The sequence below is a fragment of the Ixodes scapularis genome, unplaced genomic scaffold, assembly GCF_016920785.2.
Source record: "Ixodes scapularis isolate PalLabHiFi unplaced genomic scaffold, ASM1692078v2 PGA_scaffold4__175_contigs__length_147842914, whole genome shotgun sequence".
Taxonomy (NCBI): Eukaryota; Metazoa; Arthropoda; class Arachnida; order Ixodida; family Ixodidae; genus Ixodes; species Ixodes scapularis.
In genome coordinates, this window is record NW_024609879.1 from 14,095,743 (window position 1) to 14,109,216 (window position 13,474).

A 13,474-nucleotide genomic window follows, 5' to 3' on the forward strand; every position below is an offset into this window, starting at 1 on the left:
ACACTACTTGAAGTATCTTGTCAACTTAAGTAAGGCGATAAAAGGTTTTGTCACGTTTTAACTAGCCTCTGATTCCTCTTTTTTTCAGAACATTAAGAGCAGATTGTTTTTTGGTAAAATCACAAAACAGATATTCTCAAGCACCAAAAGAACTTCCTGGAATCACAATGAATCCGACAAAGTTATGCAAGAGGACGTATTCTAATTTTAAAACTGTCATTTCCCGCCCTGTGAGTACGGCATCCATGTTACAAAACAACCACCTCACGTGTACGCAGCCAGTAGCAAATGTGGTAAAAGAAAGTAAAAAAAACGAAAATAGGTGGCGGCTCAAATTACGTGTATATACCAGCGCAATAAACATCCTAATCACAAAGTATATGCACTATTATTACAGCTTAAATTTAGAACAGATATTTATTTCTTTAATATATGATTTCACTATGAATGTTCTACCCGGCCTGCATCATTCTTAAACGAATACCTAGAAGAATGCGGTATACATTTCTTCTAGAAAATTGATATTTCTTTGAACTCACTACATAAATTATATTTATTTTAATACTTACTTTCAATTATCCACATAAATTCAAGATAATGTCTCGTAAAACTAGAACGTATTTTATTATCAACGTTTGGCGACATCATCTACATACGTAAGAATAAACAAATAGGACTGAGCACAGAAGACAACTTTCAAATAGCAACGAACAAAAATGTATGAGAACCACTCCCGAAAGTGTCAAAGAAGCTTGGAGGGAGAAGAGAAATTGGTAAATGAAGATAAAATGTCAAAAGGGGAAAAAATATGAACATAAAACCTAAGCTACTTCCAAATCCTTGGAAAATTTTCCCACCTCCTCAAGGGATTGTTGACGCCTTTGGGGCGGCTTTTTGCATTCTTTATATATGCTAGTTGAATGATGTACGGTATGCTCCGCCCTCCAGATGTGTTTATTCATTCATGTGAAAATGAGCCCTTACCACCACGCTCCGTTTTTAATAATTCGGTCATTCCTTAATTTTGGAACAGAACCCAGCATTAAATGTTCGATGTCAAATCGAATGTTGTATTTATGACCTTGGATACTGCTATCGAAAAAACATGATCGATGGAATGTCCTGCGAAGGATCAAAGGTCAGTTACATACATTATTATTCTTGCTTGAGCTTGGCTACTTTGTGCATTTTTTAAACATCGAAGAATTTCTATGCCAGACCTTTGTGTGAACGAATAAGTTTTACAAACCTCTGAATTTAACGAGTGACATCCTGCAATAGTGGTTTCGTAATTGATAGCACTGGAAATGTGTATTAACCAATTTTAAAATGAATTTTGTTTCCTTTTGAGCTTCTTTTTAAAAACTTGATTAAAGCTGACTACAAAAAAGCGTGAAATATCAAACAATCTTCTGCAATGCTATTGCACCACTAAATATTGTGAACCTCAATTAGCTGCATTGTGCCTCATATGTCCAGGAACCAGCTGGGGCCGATTATTTAATGTTCAGAAATTGACAGCAACAGCAATTAACTGATAAATGTCTACCGCTTTGCGGCATCGTTACATATCCCCTCCGAACAAAATGTTTCAAATAATGTGTAACTCAATGACACTACGACACAAAGCAACATATTTCAAAATATTGGCGATTCCGCCCATGCCACCCCATTCTCAACGTGAGACTCCACAAATAGTGCAAGACGGGCTTGTGGCAATCTAGGTTAGTGTTTACCTCGGTGTTTGCACCTTTCAGTCAAAGCTGGTTCATACATTTTAGTTTGACTTCGCTCGAGTGCGATGGAATCACTCGTAGCCGCTTACGACTTGAGAACACCATCTGCCATGTACTCTTTGAGCTGCCTATAACAAGACAAAAGGTTTTGCACTATTGCTGCTATTAAAACTCCACGCAGTCCATGGGAACGGTCACTTATAAGTAACGCCAGAATTACATCAAACCCCGAGAGAATGAATGATACATTATATAATTTTTTAATTACCTTGGTCGGAAGTGGGTCACGACTACATGAATGTTGGCACCAATGGTATCAGTGTGGTCTTTTTCGTAACCATTTACATGGAAAAACAACGCGCACGAGAACAATCAAACAAATGTGGGAACCAGCTTTCATTCTGTTTGATACTTGGGGGAATTTAGGGGTCGCGTACAATTAACCTTTATTGTGAAAGCATGCCTAATAACACATGTGTAGAATACATCTGTATTGTTAAACAAATGATAAATGTTTAGAGCGTATAATTGGTTAAAAATTATTTGACAGAACTGTCGGCAGATATCTCTCCTAGACATCTCAAACCCAAGTCTTTTGGTAATTTTTGCACGAGCATAGTCTTGGCCGATTTTTAAATTTGCCACATCATCCACACTCATTTATCCGACAGAATCTGTTCACGTACACGTCCAATGCTTCATCAGTCGTGAACGTGGGCGGACCACCGCATCTTTCTTTAGAACTGACGCTTGTGCGTCCCTATTTCAATTCTCTTGTGATTCAAACATACATCATTGCTACAAACACCTTCTTTTTCTGTACGGAAAGTCTCTTATAAATATCTGCGACAGACACCCTAATACTACTAAATTAGAACCACTGCATCCTGATCTTCATTTGTGCAATTCGCAAGTGCACCAGCCTTCGTTTCTTGCACCGCATTCATATCTCAGGTGGCGTAACACGTTCAAACATCACAGCGGTAATTGGAAACAAAGCGACCTTAAGCAGTGCGACCATCATAAAATTTAAGATAATCAAATAGCGAAAACTATTTAATCACCCTCGCAGTTATCTTAATACGAATGGCGTATTTTGCATGAGGCATCAAGCACCTTGAGTTAAATGGGTCCTAGTTTATTGAATAATGAATGACGAAATCAGTTTCGTTATCTTTGGATAACACCTCGCATTCATCAATAACAAGAGATAGTGGCGCAATCATAAAATTTCCGCCTCTCATGCCTTGAAACGTTTGCTGTCGTGTTCCCCGTTTTAGAGCGCAGCTCTTAGGGGCCCGTTTCCAGCCTGAGCGGCGTCGCCGTTGGCGTCGGCGTCGCCGTCGCCGTCGGCGTCGCCGTCGCCGTCGGCGTCGGCGTCGGCGTAACCGCGCCCCTCCCTCTCCTCCTCCTCCCTCTCCTTCTCCCCCTCCTCCTCCCCTCCTCCTCCTCCCCCTTCTCCCCTCCCCTCCTCCTCCTCCCCCTCTTCCTCCTCCCCCTCCCCCCCTCCTTCTCCTCCTCCTCCCCTCATTGTCCGGCTTGAGCGGCAAGGAGGAAAGCAGTGCGAAGGTGGAGGAGGGGGGAGGAGAGACGAGGAGCCGGAGGCGAGGGGGGGAGGAGCTTGAAGGACGAGGAGGTGGTAAAGGAGAGGGAGTGGGAGCGGGAGGCGAGGAGGACTAGCAGGCATGATCACGAGGGAGGAGGAGGAATATACCCTCCACTCCTCCTCCTCAAGAGCTGCGCTCCAATTCGGCGTTACAGGAAGTTGTAAACGGCTTTCACTTTTTTAACTGCTTCCTCAGTTGTTTCTGGAAGTCAGACTTTTTCATCTAAGATCTTCTTCTGCTTAATTACATTTGTTTTATTCTTATACTAAAGAAGACCCACAAGTAACCGGAATAAATTTCTAGCACCAGCTTCTGCCGCTAGCAGCACTTAGCGGGACCCTATTTGAGCCAATCTGCCGACCGGCGTTGTCTGCTAAAGTTCCAGCAGTATATTGTTATTTTTTTCCCCAAGCGCTTTAAAAACATTCCTCGTTTTTTACAATGTTCGATTTGAAGGATCTTCCATGTGCATAACTTTTTTCTTTGGGCACACAGGAAAAGTTCCACGGGGTGTGGGACGGTGAATACCGGGAGTGGAAGAGCGGAGTCATGCCATTTTGGTTCAAAAATAGTTGCACTGACAGGGCGGTGTGTGCTGGGGCATTTTCCTGATGGAACCACTACTCCCCCTTTCCTCAGAAATCGGGCGTCTCTGCCTTACTGATTTTCGCAAGCATCGCAAATCTCCCAAAATAAAACACCTGATTAATTGTTTCCTCGGGAGGAACAAACTAGTAGCGATAAATCCCCACATTTTTTTAGGTTTTCATCACTTGAGGAGGTTGAGGGTTGTTCTGACCGAGGTTGTTCCTCAATCTATAGTTCACCAGCCTTGTAGCGAGAAAACAACTCGCAGACCTGCGAGTTCTTAATAGCATCTGTGTAAGGTGTCTGAAGCATTACAGTAGTTTCCGCCGTCGATTTAGCTAAAAGAAAACAGTATTAAACGGCCGCAGGCTTTTCCTTCAAATCATACATTGCGAAAAAGGAAAGAAAACGAGAAATGATTTTGAAGAGCCAGGGAAAAAGGTCACAACATGCCGTTAGAACTTTAGCAGACGACGCCGGGCGGCAAACTGACACGGAAGCGGTGGCGCAAAGCGCTGTTAGCGGTGGTCGCTGGTAGGTACTACCGAACAGCCCGCCCTCAAAAAATAATTCCGGATAATTTGGGTTCCCACTCGTTTGCGCCTTTCTTACCTCGCTTCTTTCGTGTAAGCTACACTACGTTCCATACGAATTTTGATCAGAGCAATGCTACGATCAAGTAGAGGCACTCAAGCAGAGTGACATGATTGGCTTTATTAAAGACGACAAGCGTCGTGAAGGTGCACTTTTGGCGCGGATTCATTGACTCAATTAAATCGTAGGATTGGCTGAGGTTGCAAAATTTTGAAGCTATATATGGCCAAATCACCGATTGGCTTTATACTGAGTGAGAAATTAGGAGAGTTCAGAAAAATCAACTTGAGCCAGGGACGCCTAGTATCACCCCCCCCCCCCCCAAACGATCATATATCAAATTTAAGAAACTTTGCTATGCACCACCGGTTGCGCTCCCTGAGTTCCGGGCAGTAAGAATCATATTCAAAACTACGACTGCTCTGCGAGACTAGAGTGAGCTGCTAATTATTCTAAAATAAACAATATAGGACGTAGGTTCCTCCGTAAAGTACACTTTATATTTGCGTCTTATGTGCCACCACTCGCACATCCTCCTACACTTGAGGTTACGTGACACCAGTGCATCACATTGCTATAGGTACCTAATCACGAAACATACGACGATATGATTATGTAATGTTTAATCCGAACGTAATCGCATAAACTATTGTGATTATACGATAACGTATCCTATAAAGATTTTGTGAACATACAAGATATTCTTCACTTTATCTGTAATGATTAGATTAATCACTTACCCCACGGTTATTAAAATCATACAATTTAATGGGCTTGCGTAATCACCTGGCACCTAACACCATTAGTACGATAATTGTTTTTGCGGCCCCACCAGAGCATAGCAACTAGGTCCATAATAAAATTTTAAAACAAACACTAATACATAATAATTGAAATTGCTCCACTAGCACATGGGGATGGTGTGTCGGATCACTGAGTGGTTTAGTGGTTCGATTCCCCCTGAGAAATAGTGGTTTGAAAAAAAAAAAAAGCTGACAACATCACGATATTTTTATTAAACTATTTCTTCACGCCTTAGAGATGGACATTATCTTAAAAACTGACATTTCTTAGCAGAGCTTGACTAATTTTGTGTGATATTTTGTACTGATCATTTTTTCCGACCGAAGTCAAATCAACTATTTTCGTTGCAGACATGCCTAAGACACAAGTGCGGATACCATGGCCATCAGAAACGTGACCCACAAGGAACTACTGCACTTCAAAATACGACAACGACACATACTAGGCCTACCCCGACGGCTATTACTCGGCCTAACCCAATGTTCACCACCAAAAAACCTGCTCCGGAGCCTCCTGCGTGGAATCCACGGCCCCCGTCCCCACCTTCATGGCCTCCACAGCCCTCATACCCTCGTGATCCCCCAGCACCACCGCATCGAGCGATTCCCCCCTTGAGGCCTCCACGTACCTCATTTAACCCTCATGTTCGTCCAGCTCCACCGCACCGTGTGTTTGCACGCGGAACTCCAAAAGTATTTAATCTTCCGGCTTCCCGTTCGAGACCTCCGCATAAAAGCTGGCCATCACCCCCTTTTCCTTATAAAGTGTGATAGGAATGTATATATTCCATCGCCAGATTTTTAAAAATCTATTGCCATTTGTATACATCGATGTTAAATAAGTTTAAATAATGCCCGAGATCTAGTTTCAGATTTTACGGGGTGTTAAAGATATGCTGAATAAAAATTCGGATACCTTGGAGAAACTGCATCTTTTCTAGTCACTTTTGATCGCGAAAATGTAAGGTCTTCGCGTAGTGGGTTAACCTTTTAGATTAGACAGCTAGCCCAAGACAATAACATGAAAGTATGGGACTTAAAAAAATAAACACCTTTTTTTTTCACTTGCAAGATAGAATTTTGCTTTGTCTTACGAATAGTATATGTCGATATGCAGCATTTGACGCATGTGCATCACGCAGAACTTATATAATAACAAAATGAGTTTCAGGATTGCGGATGAAATTATTGCATGAACCCCACACAAAAAACAAAACAAACGGAGATCATAAATTTACTGTTCGAGTCAAATTTTTTATATTTTCGTAACAACTACATAGGAATCCATGTTTTTGGGAAGAATATTCAGCTATGTGAGAACGCCGTAACTACTTATTTTTCCAGAGATACACTGTTCAGAAGCTCAAGGATTGAATATTACCAAGATCTCACTATGGTGATTTGCACAGCCTCCAATTAATATTTCGTTACATTAATTGTATTGCCGATTAGCAACATGCACTTCGAGTATTAAAAATTGGAATGATATATCTCTATCTAAGAAAACAAATTACGAAACACGTCAAAAGAACATGTTTTAGAGGCTATCTCGGTAGTTATCTACAAACAAACAACTTTAGAGAACTTTATGCAAAGAAAAACGGATTCCTTCTCCCTCATTTTGCAACGTTTTGCGAAGTCTATTTTCACTGATTGTTGAAAATTGCGAATTCTATTGTCTCTCCGCGTTACGACCCTGTCAGGTAGAGATGAGTCCCACAAAACACGTGATGAGGGTCGGCTAAGCAACAACACAAAATATTTAAGGTACATGCTCCGTTTATCGTCCAACACACTAACGTGCAGCTATTGTCTGTTATATGGGACAAACCTTTTGGTGTAACGTTACTTCCAGAACACTCGGCACCCTTGGAGTTGCTTGATTGTTTTGTAGGGCTATTTTCATGTCCGATTGTACAACTGCCAGGGTAATATATATTATTTTTTATAAGGAATTTACACGAAAGCCATGTTCGTTCATTTTAATTCATATCATTTATTACACTCACAGGGCCGGAAGGCATTACAGAGTGAGTGGAATTATACATCAATACAAATTGAACAGTAAAATCAAAACGCAAACAAAACACAAGGTACAGAATCGCTATGTAACACTATTCAGAACATCAGTGATGGCGGTTTTAGAAACGGCAGCGTCAGTAAGTGAGACTGCGGATGCGGGAAGGCGATTCCATTGACGGAGGTGAAGGGTAGGAAGGAGGCATAAAAGGTGGAGGTGATGCGGTAGGGGATTGCTACTTTTAGTGGATAATCTGCACGCGCCGATATGTATGATGGTTCTGAAAATAATGAGGTTCGACGTGCTGGGTTAGAGTGATAAATATTGTGAAATAAGCAGTGGCGAGATATTGTTCTGCGAAAGGAGAGCTGGGGGAAATGTTAGAGACGCTTTCATGGAGGTGACGCTGGCTGCACGGTGATAAAAAGTATAAAACGCACGGAGCAATTTTGAATGGATTCAAAACATGATGCTAGGGTGACGACAGGGTTTAAAATAGAGAAGAGCCTGCATATTCACGTTTAGTGGGAAATAAAGTTTTATATAAGAAAAGCTTTAGCGAAACATGCGCAAGTGAAAAATTCCCTCTGAGGTAGCCTAATAAGCGATTAGCGTTGTTAGTGATATATTCGACGTGGATGATCCAGGAGAGATAGTTTTATGAATACCGAGTTATTTATAGGTTGACGCAGAAAGCAAGGTGCAGTTAATTATGCAGTAGGAGGGACAAATGTTATTTTGATGGAACACTCTGATGGATCTACATCGATAGGTGTTAAGTTCCATAAGCCAATTATCGCACCAACGGTTGACGTTGTCAATATCGGTCTGAAGAGCAGATATATCTGAGTCGTTAATGATTTCCTTATAAATTACACAGTCACCAGCGAATAGGCTAATAGAAGAGGATACATGCGTGGGAAAATCGGTAATATATGATAAATAAAAGTGGACCTAGTACGAAAGTTTGTGGAACACCGGAGTTGACACGTGAGGTTCAAGAATTAGTTCAGTTAGCATGAAAACTTGGTAACGGTCTGATAGAAAGGATTATATCCAAGCATCTATATACAGATCTATGTTAAACATACGGTGTTTATGAAGAAGCAGCGTGGGCGGCGTGAGGAACCTTGTCGAAAGCTTTCGATAAAATAAAAATTATGTAGTCAGTCCTGAAACCCCGGTCAAGTGTTACATGAAGGTCACGAGTAAAGGTTAGGAGTTGAGATTCACATGAATAAAACCTTCAAACTCCACGTTGCGCTCAGTTAAAAAAGAAGTTGGAGCCTAAAAAATAAAAAGATTAGTATAAATGATGTGCTCGAGGATTTTACAAGGAATGCTTGTTAAATAAATGGGATTAAAGTTTAAAGCGTTATGCTTATCGCCCCCTTTGTGGAGAGGATCACCTACCCCACTTTCTAATTCTTTGGTAATTCTCGTTGTTCAAGTGATTGCGAAAATAATTTAGATAAGATAACGCATGAGTACATATCAGTGTTTTTCAAAAACTTTAGCCTTAATATTATTAATGCGTGCTGTCGAAGAAATTTCAAGGGTTTCTGTAATGGTGGAAATATTTTCACAGTCTATAATAACCGGAAACATAAACAAAGAATCGTAAGTTCTAAATACCAGACAATCTGAGTTTAACGTGAAAGAAACATGTTCAATAAACACATCATTTAACACAAAAGGACGCCGTTTACTGGGCACCTCTTCTCTATTCGTATCCCCAAGTACTATGTCAGGACTAGGGGAAAGGTTAATTACTTTCCAAAGTTGATGGCAATTGTTAGGTAACATTGGCGGCAGCGTACTGTTAAAGAATGTGATTTTGCCTCTTCGACTGCTTTCTTATATACGTTAGCTGCAAAATGGTAGGCTTCCCAACGTTGTAGATCGTCCGATAGCTTTGCAGCGCGAAATAATCATTTCTTTTTTATTTGAAAGCTTTTCAGTGTCACGCTGTGCCATGGAGATTCTGATGAAGAAGATCCCACGCGATGGGAAACTTGTGCGTTCATGAGTGCCATAACGATTTCTTTAAATAAACACCAGTTATTCTCAACTGAGTGCTCAGCAAAACAACCTATATTGTCATTTCGAAAAAAACAAAGTTCATTTTGATTGGACCAAAATCAGCCCTAGCATTGGCAAAAAAACTTTTTCGTGCGATTGGGCCTCTTCCGTCCCGGAATGTTTAACACAAAATAAAAAAAGGAATGATCACTAAGGCCAGGCATGTAAGTTAATGAGGACATGAGCTGTGGCGATGTTGTCAATATGAGGTCAAGGAAAGCAGCAGTTTTTGAAGTTGTTCGCGTCGGTTGCGTAACAGTTTAGGGGAACCAACCTCTGCTGCGCCGTCATCACGCGACGCAGCAGAGGCTCGTTGCACTATCTCTCCACGGGGCGCGGTGCCGCCGGGGCTGAGATGCGCTCTGATAGCAAACCGAAACTTAAAAACCCGTCGATTTTGTGCGGTTTTTCAGAAAGCCGTAAAATGCTTCGCGTGCCTTCTATCGTTCTGCAATTTGTTGATTCAGTGTTTTTCGATGACGCTGAGCAATTTTCTAATTTAAACCTTGCCCTTAAACACTATATTAAAAAAGTTAATTACGCAAAAATAGTTAACAAATTAATTATCCCGGACTTTATTAATTTTCCTAAATGGGCCCCTGGCCCAGGACCAAAATGCCACAAGCCTTTTTTCGTTGCGATACGTAGTTTTCGCAGGAGAGATTTGCCCTGCGTTTTCCGAAACACCCTGTATATATATATATATATATATATATATATAGAAGCGAAAAAGAATAGCGCGACAAGAGAAGTGGTGTACCTGAAGGCACTGGTAGGGGTCAGATTTTATAAAAGACGCGCGCGATCGTCGTTCTTCTTTCTGGTCTCCAGGCTTGTCGTCTTCGCTACATTTGTCCCACGCTTAGGGGGCTGCCATCCTGGCAGCAGTAGTTGTAGATGGGGTGGTCGGGTCGGGCGGTACATACGGTTTCATTCGTGACACATGAACGGTCTCTTGATGATGACGGCGGCGATCGGTTGGGAGGGGAACGGGTTCGACGCGGTAGTTGACCGGCAAGGTAGCTGTAAGCGCTTTGTATGGGCCATGATATCTTCGAAGAAGCTTTGAAGATAGTTCAGGCTGCTTGGTGAGCATCCAAATCCACACTAAATTACCATCATTGTAGGTGACAGAGCGGTGACGGGCGTCGTAACGACTCTTTTCGACGTTCTGGTGCTCAGATGTGCGACAACGTTTTTAACTGGCGACATTCTTCAGCTCGGCTGATTGCTTCATCAAAGGTTATGTGCTCCGTGATATCTGGCCGATAAGGTAAGATAGTATCGAGTGTACATGATACTTCGCGGTTATACGTGAGCATGAAAGGCGAGAAGCCTGTCGTTGCTTGAGTAGCGGTGTTATAAGCGAAAGTAATGCATGGGAAAATTTGATCCCAGTTATCTTGATCCTGAGAGACATACATCGAAAGCATGTCAGAAAGGGTATACGATTAAGACGCTCCGTAAGTACATTTCGTTGGAAATGATAAGAAGATGTGCAAAGATGAATAACATTGCATTCTCTCGAAATCTCTTCGACGAGTTCTGATAAAAAAATTGTTCCTCGATCACTGAGTAGTTCTTGAGGCGAGCCGTTACGCAGTATAATATTGTTTAAGAGAAAGCTTGCAACTTCATGAGCACCTGCGGTGGGCAGGGCAGCAGTCTCGGCGTATCGCGTCAGATGATCAATTGCGACGACAACCCAACGGTTTCCCTCAGATGATTTTGGTAGAGTGCCATACAGAACGATTCCGACTCGTTCGAATGGCTTGTCGGGAGAAGGTATGGGTTGGAGCAAACCCGGCGGACTCTGAGGTGCTTTTTTTCGTTGTTGTCACAATAAGCTGGAGCTGACATATTTTTGCACAAAGCGACACATACCGGGCCAGTAATATCGGCCGCGTAAACGACTATAAGTCTTCAAGACCCCGAGTTGTCCCGACGTTGGGTCGTTATCAAGGCACCGTAGCAGCTCGGAGGGAAGCTGCCGCGGCACTACTAACAACCATCGCTGACCGTCTGCTGAATAGTTGCGATGAAACAAGAGTCCATCTTGGACAGAAAATGCCGTGCTCGTTTGCAGAACTTGCGGTTGTTGGAGATAGCAAAGCTTGTAGTATGTTGCACCAGGGTCTGGGTGTAGAGGTTTTGGAGCTGGTTTTGTGACACAGCATCCAGAGAGAGAGCAGCGAGTGTAATCGGATCTTCGTCCCCATCAGGAGCAATCGCTGGAAAAGGGCAACGTGAGAGGCTGTCAGCGTCTTGATGCTTGCGTCCGGACCTATAGGTGACGGAGAAGTTGTACTCCTGGAGGCGAAGAGCCCAACGTCCCAAACGTCCCGAGACGTATTTCAACGACGTTAACCAACAGAAAGCGTGGCAATCTGTGATGACACTAAAATGGCGTCCGTACATGTATGGTCGAAACTTAGAAATAGCCCAGATAATAGCCAAGCGTTCTTTTTTGGTTGTAGAGTAATTACGTTCACACTTTGGCAGTGTGCGACTGGCGTATGCCGCAAATCTTGGGTTGGGGTGGTTCGCGTTGTATTAGGACTGCGCCTAGTCTATACCCGCTGGCGTCTGTATGGATCTCTGTAGGAAGTGAGGGGTCAAAGTGGGCATAAAATCGGATCGCTCGTCAGGAGAGTAGTTAGCTGATTGAAGGCAGACTGGCATTCTGGAGACCAATTAAAAGGCTTGGTTTTATCATGTAAGGCGTGTAAGGGGGCGGCGATCGTTGCGAATCCTTGGACAAATCGGCGAAAATAGGAGCAAAGACCCAACAAGCTGCGAAGTTGTTTAGCTGTAGTTGGGATAGGAAATTCTGCGACTGCTCAAATTTTGTCAGGATCGGGTCGAACACCTTCCTTCGATACTACATGTCCGAGAACTCAATTTCTTTCGTCGCAAAATGGCATTTCTTGGTGTTCAGTTTCAAATTGGCGTTTGCAATGCACGATAGAACAGTAGCCACACGTTTGAGATGCTTTTCAAACGTCGCTGCAAAAATGATAATCTCGTCTAGATACCAGAGGCAGATTTGCCACTTCAGACCTCGGAGAACAGTATCCATCAGCCTTTCAAACGTGGCCGGAGCATTACAAAGTCCAAATGGCATCACGTTAAATTCATAGAGAGCGTCTGGTGTGATAAAGGCCGTTTTAGGTTTATCGGTTTCTTTCATTGGGACTCGCCAATATCCAGATTGTAGATCCAGGGAGGTAAAAAATTCTGCGCCTTGAAGGCAGTCGAGGGCATCGTCAATGCGTGGCAACGGATCTTTGGTGGTTATCTTGTTGTGTCGTCGGTAATCTACACAAAAGCGAATGCCGCCGTCTTTTTTCTTTACTAGGACAACAGGAGAGGAGCAAGGACTTAAAGACTCTCTGATTACTCCTCGTTGTAGCATCTCTGCGGCTTGTTGTTCTATGAGTTGCCTTTCTTTCATTGAAACCCTGTAGGGTCGTTGACGGATAGGAGCCTGGCCTTGCGTGTCGATGGAATGTTGACCGGTTGAAGCGGCGCCCGAAGGTGTTTCTTGTAAGTCAAGAACGTTTTTGTACAAGTCTAGGAGAGTCATCATTTTTTGCCTTTGAAGATCGGTAAGATTCCTATCGATAGTGGAGGAAAGCCTTCCAGTTTCATCGTTTTTTTTTGTGTAGTCTGTTGAGAGTGCGTTGGTCTGAATGTTGAACGGGTCGTCGAGGGAAACTGTATTAATGTCAGTCGCTAATGTGACGGTGGCCAGAACGGTCTGCTGCGGGATCAGTACAGCCTCTGACGTAACGTTGATTACCAATATAAACGGTGGCAAGAGGCCATTATCGGCGAGGTCATGGGGAACCAGCAAACCTTTCTTTGTCAATAAGTTAACTGTGGGCACGATAGAATAGTTTCCTGGTGGCAGTGAAGAGCACGTAGTGGGAACTAACGTTGAACTATGAGGAGTAATTATAATTTCTTGTACTGAGCGGAGTTTGTTATCTTTTTAAGAGGGGTCTTCCACGGGTCCAGGCAGTTCGTGAAGAGAAAGCTGTG

At 42.8% G+C, this 13,474-nt stretch overlaps 1 pseudogene; it reads left to right on the forward strand.

Moving 5' to 3' along the window:
- The window catches only part of LOC120850048, a 72,988-nt pseudogene extending 67,082 nt beyond the window's left edge, over positions 1 to 5,906 (forward strand).
- Positions 5,907 to 13,474: the final 7,568 nt, after the last annotated feature.